The following is a 6,643-nucleotide window of genomic DNA, read 5'->3' as shown; positions in this document are numbered from 1 at the left end:
GGCAGAATCAGCTCAGCCTTCTGAAGAGGCTCCCGGGCTGCAGCATGAACAACAGAACAGAACAAAGTCTGAGAGGGCCTGGGGACTGGGCAGTGAGGCCAGCAGGAGGAGGAATAAAGGTTTGGGTCTGGAGTGATGCCGAGGCCCGTGAGTTAAAGGCATGGCCCCAGCCCGCAGCGCTCTGGGGAGGTGGTAGAACCTTTAAGAGGTGGGCTTACTGGGAGGGCTTAGGTCATCGGGTGTGTCCTTGAAGGGGATTGTGGGGCCTGGTCTCTTCCTTCTCTCTCTCTCTCTCTCTCTCTCTCTCTCTCTCTCTCTCTCTCTCTCTCTCTCTCTGGTGGTACTGGGGTTCCTGGAAGCCCTTCTACCTCCGGGCTACACTCCCAGACCTATTTTTACATTTTTATTTGGAAACAGGGTCTCCTAAGCCAGAGCGTGCGCGGCTGGCTTCGAACCTGCGCGATCCTCCTGTCTCTGCCTCCCAAGCATGGGGATTACAAGCGTGCGCCACCACGCCCGGCTTCCTTCTCTCTTTTGCCTCCAGCCAGGTGAGGGGCTTTGCTCCACCACACACTTTCCGCCATGATGTGCTATCTTGTCACAGGCCCAAGAGTAACGGGGCCAAACACTGGACTGGAACCTCCGAAAACCATGAGCCAAAATGAAGCTGCTATCTCAGGTACTTGTTAGTTGTGGGAAGATGACCGACACAAGGTGGTAGCTTGGCTAAGGCACTAACTAGAAGCAGTGCAGTCATGAGGAAGATGTCCAGCAGACATCACCACGACTGCGTTGTCCTCTGGATGCTGAGGTGAAGGTCAGGGTGGAAGAGGACCCTCGTTCACATGGAACAGGTCCCAGGTGGGGCTGGTTGGTGGGACGCTGGTCTTGAGAATGTCGAGCTGGAGTGCGTGGTATTAAGACGCAGTATCACTCAGCCAGCTGGACAGACAGTTCAGAAGAGAAGGCTCTCTGGAGAGATTTGGTAGTCAAGAGCACACAGTTGGCACTTAAAGCCGTGGGCGCAGGTTTATGCCAAGTGTCAGAGTCTAGGCAGCAGAGGGAGAAGAGAATGAGGACAGACACTGAGGTTTTAGGAATTTCACAATACTAAGGAGCTTAGGAGAGGAGGGTGAGCCAGAACGGCAGCAAAAGAGCAGAGGAGTGGGGAGGGGTAGCGTCTCAGAAAGAAGCCAAGGCATGAGTGTTTCCAGCTCATAGGGGCAGCAGGGCCAAATGCTGCTGAGAGAGAGAGAGAGAGAGAGAGAGAGAGAGAGGGAGAGAGAGAGAATGAGAGAGGGGCAGGCACCTGGAAGTGTCTGATTAGAGGTTTTCGTGTTCACATAGAGGTGAGAATGGAAGCCAGACTGGAGGGTGTTGAGAAATGATAGGAACAGATATACTAAATTTGGCAATTCCTTAAAGAGTTGACCTGTCCAATTGGACATGACGGCGCACACCTGTAATCCCGGTACTTGAGAGGCTGAGCCAGGAAGACTGCAAGATGGAGGCCAAGATGAGCAACGGAGTGAGGCTCTCAGCAGCTTAGTGAGACCCTGCTTTAAAATAAGATAGGGCTGGGGGTGTATCTCAGCAGAAACTACAACTACAGCATAGTAGTTTTGACCAGTGGGAAAGGACCAGGTCCCAATCACGGACATGACTTTGGACAGGAGGAGGGAGGTAGGAGGGGTGTAGATGGAGCAGGGCTTACAGTGTAGGCAGCTGGAGACTGAGGCCTTTCCTTTCTGACAGCTTTGTTTCTTTGCAGAGAGCACAGGGGGCGTGGGAGAGGATGCTTGAGTGGAGGTTTACAATCAGCAACCTCCCATAGACGCTCAGCAAATTGCAGCAACCATACTTGTATTTTGGCGAATTGTGGTTTTACTTGATGGAAAAAAAATAGTGGAGGTTTTCAGTTGAAAGGACTGGTGAGGGAACACGTGTGCAGGGGCCAGGAGCTCCTGGAAGGCAGGGCCCTGTCGCCTTGATCACTGGCTCATTCCGTGACTGACTAGGGTATCAGCACCCAGTACTTACTATCAAAATGACCAGCACAGGGAGGATCATTTGTCTCCATCTCAATTTGCATCTTTTGGTGCTTTGCTAAAAAAAAAAAAGAAAAAAAAAAAAAAGAAAAAAGGAGGAGCAGAGCTTAAATTCCTGCGTGACTTTTTCTCGCTGGGAAGAAGGCTCTGGATTCTTCTTCCCTGAACGACTTGCCATACTTCTGTTCCAGGGATACTGTCCTATTTACACCTAAGAAAGCTAAAGGGCATCTTTTGGATTTTAGCTTGTTAAGAGTACACTGCATACACAGTCTTGTTTACCTGGTTTAACCGCCGCAGTTCTCTAAACAAGTACTGACAATATACTTCTATTTATGGGAAGTGTCAGTCATATAATCTTGTGTTGCTCACAAGAAATAACAGAGAGAAGACAGCATGACCACTTCTGCTCAAGTATGGGAAGGGCATAAGCAGGGGAGGTTCCTGAAATGATTCAGGCAACAGATGACGGTGGTCCAGGTCAGGGTGGTGACACTGGGGGTTGGAAGAAATGGCAGAACCGCGGCTCTGTCCCCTGGGTACATTTTGAAAGATGTGCTGGCAGTCTGGGTGGAGGGAGGCATCGCAGCTGGGATAACTGCAAGGAGAGTTTCCAGTAGCCGGGTGGATCCAGGACACAGCGCAGCCGGGTTGGGGGATTATTAGGAGCCGCCCTGCGTGCTGTCTGAGATGCCTTAGACACCTCAGTGGCTCCGTGGCGGGCTGCTGTCTCCCTAAGTCTGTCGCTGGAGGGAAGGGCCAGGGCTGGACAAACACACCCAAGGCTCAGTGGCAATAACGTGGACCAGCCCACGAGACTGGATGAATCCATCGGGGAGTGTAGATAGAAAACAGGTTCCAGGTCATGTTTAGACGTGAAAAGCTGGCCTGAAAAGTCAACTGCTGGCACGGAGGTAAAGCTGTGGACAGCGCCCCAAGGCTGAGTGGGCGGAGGACAAACGCAGAGAAGACATTTCGCGAGTTGGATTCTCCCGGCCGAGGCCAGGGACCTGTCAAGTCCAAGGTCAGAAGGAAACCCCCAGAGGACAAAGCCGCGGGCGCGAGCGGAGGTGCGGTCGGCGCGGAGGGCCCCGCCCCGGCCGGGCCGGCTCCCGCCCCCGGGCCGCCCGGGCCCGACCCCGCGGCCCGCCGAGTGCGCGGCGGCGTGCGCGCTCCCGCCGCGCTTTGAGAGGAGACGCGGCCGCCCGGCTACGTGCCCGGCCGAGGGCGAGCGCAGGGCCAGGGCCGAGCGGCCGGCGGCAACGCGAGCCCAGCCAGCGTTGGCCGGACCCGGGCGGCGGGCGGTTACCTGCTCCCCGCCGCGGCTGCGCCGATCCCCGGGCTAGGGCGCGGGGGCGTCGCCATGGAAACCGCGCGGGGCCCGCTGGGACGGGCCGGCGGGGCGTGCGCGTGCGCAGTCGGGCCCTCGGGCGCCGCGGCGGGGCGGGGCCTCGCGCCCAGGTCCGTGAGGCTCTAGGATGGAGCCCACGTGTGGGTCTTGGTTAGCGCGCTGGGGCAGTCTCTCAGCCGGGGGTTTGAACTCGAGTTCAGCGTTCCTCAAGCGGGTGTAGACGCCTGCGGAGGGGGTGAACCGGGAGCAGTGTGTCTCTGCAGACGCCTGTAATTCCCGGAGCTGGGAGGCTGAGGCTGGAGGATCGCAGGTTGAGGACAGCCTCAGCACGTCGTGAGGCTCATCAACCTAGCGACACCCCGTTTCAGAATAAAAATAAACTAGCCCGGAGGTAGAATGCCCCTGGGTTCGATCCCCAGTGCCACAAGAAAAAAAAAAAAAATCTGATCACAGAACGATGCATGCTGTAGAGAATTTAGAGATGGACCGCCGCAGACACAGAAAACGATGGGATCATGGTTGATTTTCCCTGGGATGGAACCCAGGGACATTCTATTTCCGAGTTACACCCCAGCCCTACCTTTCTTTCTTTCTTTCTTTCTTTCTTTCTTTCTTTCTTTCTTTCTTTCTTTCTTTCTTTCTTTCTTTTCTCTTTTGTGCTACCAGGAATGGATCCTAGGGGCTTTCCACGAACTCTGGGCTGCACTCCCAGACCTATTTTCTATTTTATTTGGAAACAGGGTCTCACTGAGTTTCTGAGGTCCTTACTAAGTAGCCGAGGCTGGCTTCGAACCTGCATGATCCTCCTGTCGCAGCCTCCCAAGTACTGGGATTACAAGCTTGTGCTACCACGCCCGGCTTATTCTTTCTTTTGAAACAGGGTCTCTGAGTTGCAAAGGGCCTCACTAAGTAGCTGAGGCTGGCTGTGAACCGTGATCCTCCTGTTTCAGCCTCCCAGATGCTGGGAGTACAAGCGTGCTGCACCACGCCGGCCTTGCTTCTGCTTTTGAAGGGATGTTCTTTTCCCTGTGTGTGTGTGATGGACGAGGAAGGGGCCCTTCAGGTCCTGCGGAAGCGGCAGCCTGTTGGCTATCATGCCGCAGATGCGTGGCCTCAGTCCTCCATCCTAGGGATGCCCTGAGAGTTACCACGAACTCGGTGGCTTAGAGCAAGAGGCTTATGATCTCAGGATTCCAGAGGCTGCACGTATGAAGTTGTTAGGTAGCTAGATAGAGGCTGGAGGAAGACGAAGGATTAGGGCTCGCCACCTCTGCCCTGGAGCCCCTGCATAAACGGAGGCCTTCATGGCCCACACTTACTGCTTTCCCTCCCTCTCTTTTTCCTCCTCTCTTTCTCCCTCCCTCCCTCCCTCCCTCCCTCCCTCCCTCCCTCCCTCCCTCCCTCCATTCCATACTGGGTAGAATGAACCCCGGGGCATTCTACCTCCCATCTACACCCCCAGCCTTATGTTTTTTTAAATTCTTTATTTTGAAACAGGGTCTCACCGAGTTGCAAAGGGCCTCACTAAGTAGCTGAGGCTGTCCACAAACCACGATCCTCCTGTCTCAGCCTCCCAGATGCTGAGATTACAAGTATGCACCTTTATTTACTTTTTTTACTTTATTTACTCACTTTTTTTTGTGTGTGGTACTGGGGTTCCTGGAAACCATTCTACCTCCGGGCTACACTCCCAGACACCTATTTTTTATATTTTTATTTGGAAACAGGGTCTCTTAAGCCAGCAAGGCTGGCTTCAAACCTGCGTGATCCTCCTGTCTCCGCCTCCCAAGCGCGGGGATTACAAGCGTGCCCACCATGCCCTGCTCTATTTACTCACTTTTGAAACAGGGTTTCACTAAGTTGCTGAGGGTCTACCTAAATTGCTGAGGCTAGCCTCAAACCTGTGATCCTCCTATCTCAGCTTCCCAAGTACTGGCATTACAGGTGTGCACCAACATGGCCGACTCAGACGCTATTGTCTTAAGTCTCAAGGGAACCAGGTATAATGGTTTAATACAAGTCTTCCCAACTTTGGAGCCTGCAGAGAGAACCAAGCCCATGGCTTTTGCTTAGGGACTTGTAGGAAAGTTTCCAACAAGGTGGAAACAGTGCAGACACACTAACTTGTGGTGTGAAAAGAGGCAGTCACCTCCCCAAATGCTGGTGCAGGAGGAGGAAGGATGCCAGACTGAAGAAACCTCGTAGTCTCTGGAGAGTAACCCCTTTACCATGGTCTTTTAATTAGAAAGTGGGGAGTAGAGACGTTAAATGCCCCCACATTTACTAGAAGATACGGCTTGTCTCGGAATGCATCTTGTTAAGTTAGAGGTTTACTGAGCCATTTGGAATGTTTAGTACTACTTCTGTTTTGAAACTAATATCAGTGTAATAAAGTAAAAGGGATAGTTCAGCTAGAGTTTTCAAGTTCCTAATTTGCACATTCTCATGGTCATTTTTTTTTTGTGTGTGTGGTACTGGGGGTGGAACCCATAGGCTTTCTACCTCCGGGCTATACTCCCAGACGTTTTTTATATTTTATTTGGAAACAGGGTCTCACTAAGTTGCTGAGAGCCTCACTAAGTAGCTGAGGCTGGCTCCGAACCCATGCGATCCTCCTGTCTCAGCCTCCCAAGCGCGGGGATTACAAGTGTGCGCCACCACGCCCGGCCTCATGGTCATTTTTATTTATTATTTATTATTTATTTATTTTTTCGGTACTGGGGATGGAACCCAGGGACATTTTTACCTCTGAGCTATACCTCCAGCCCTATTTTTTATTCTTTATCTTGAAACAGGGTCTCCCTGAGTTGCAAAGGGCCTCACTAAGTAGCTGAGGCTTTCCGCGAACCATGATCCTCCTGTCTCTCTCCCAAATACCGGGATTACAAGTGTGTGCCACCATGCCTGACTCATGGTCATTTTAAAATAAACTAGAGATAACCACGCAAAAAGGGAACCCTAGGGATTTGAGGGCAGAAGCTGAGGAGTTCTCCAGTGTGGCATGGGGAGCACTGGGCTGGGCTCAGTCTTGGAGACGCCATTACTGTTCCCATCTTCTCTAGCTCCTTGTTCTCACAATAAGTAGGGTTCATAATGGAGCCCAGTTTTAAGGCATAAGGCTGTTATTGATGCAAAGTACTTCACAGATCTGACACAGCCAACTTCTAAAAATTGATGGCTATTGTTTCAGTAGAAAATTTATTTCTCCCTAGGCCTTGTCGATTCATCTGATATGAGCAGAGGA

Source organism: Muscardinus avellanarius (assembly GCF_963383645.1).
Source record: "Muscardinus avellanarius genome assembly, chromosome: 5".
Taxonomy (NCBI): Eukaryota; Metazoa; Chordata; class Mammalia; order Rodentia; family Gliridae; genus Muscardinus; species Muscardinus avellanarius.
Note: the sequence above shows the minus strand (reverse complement) of the source record.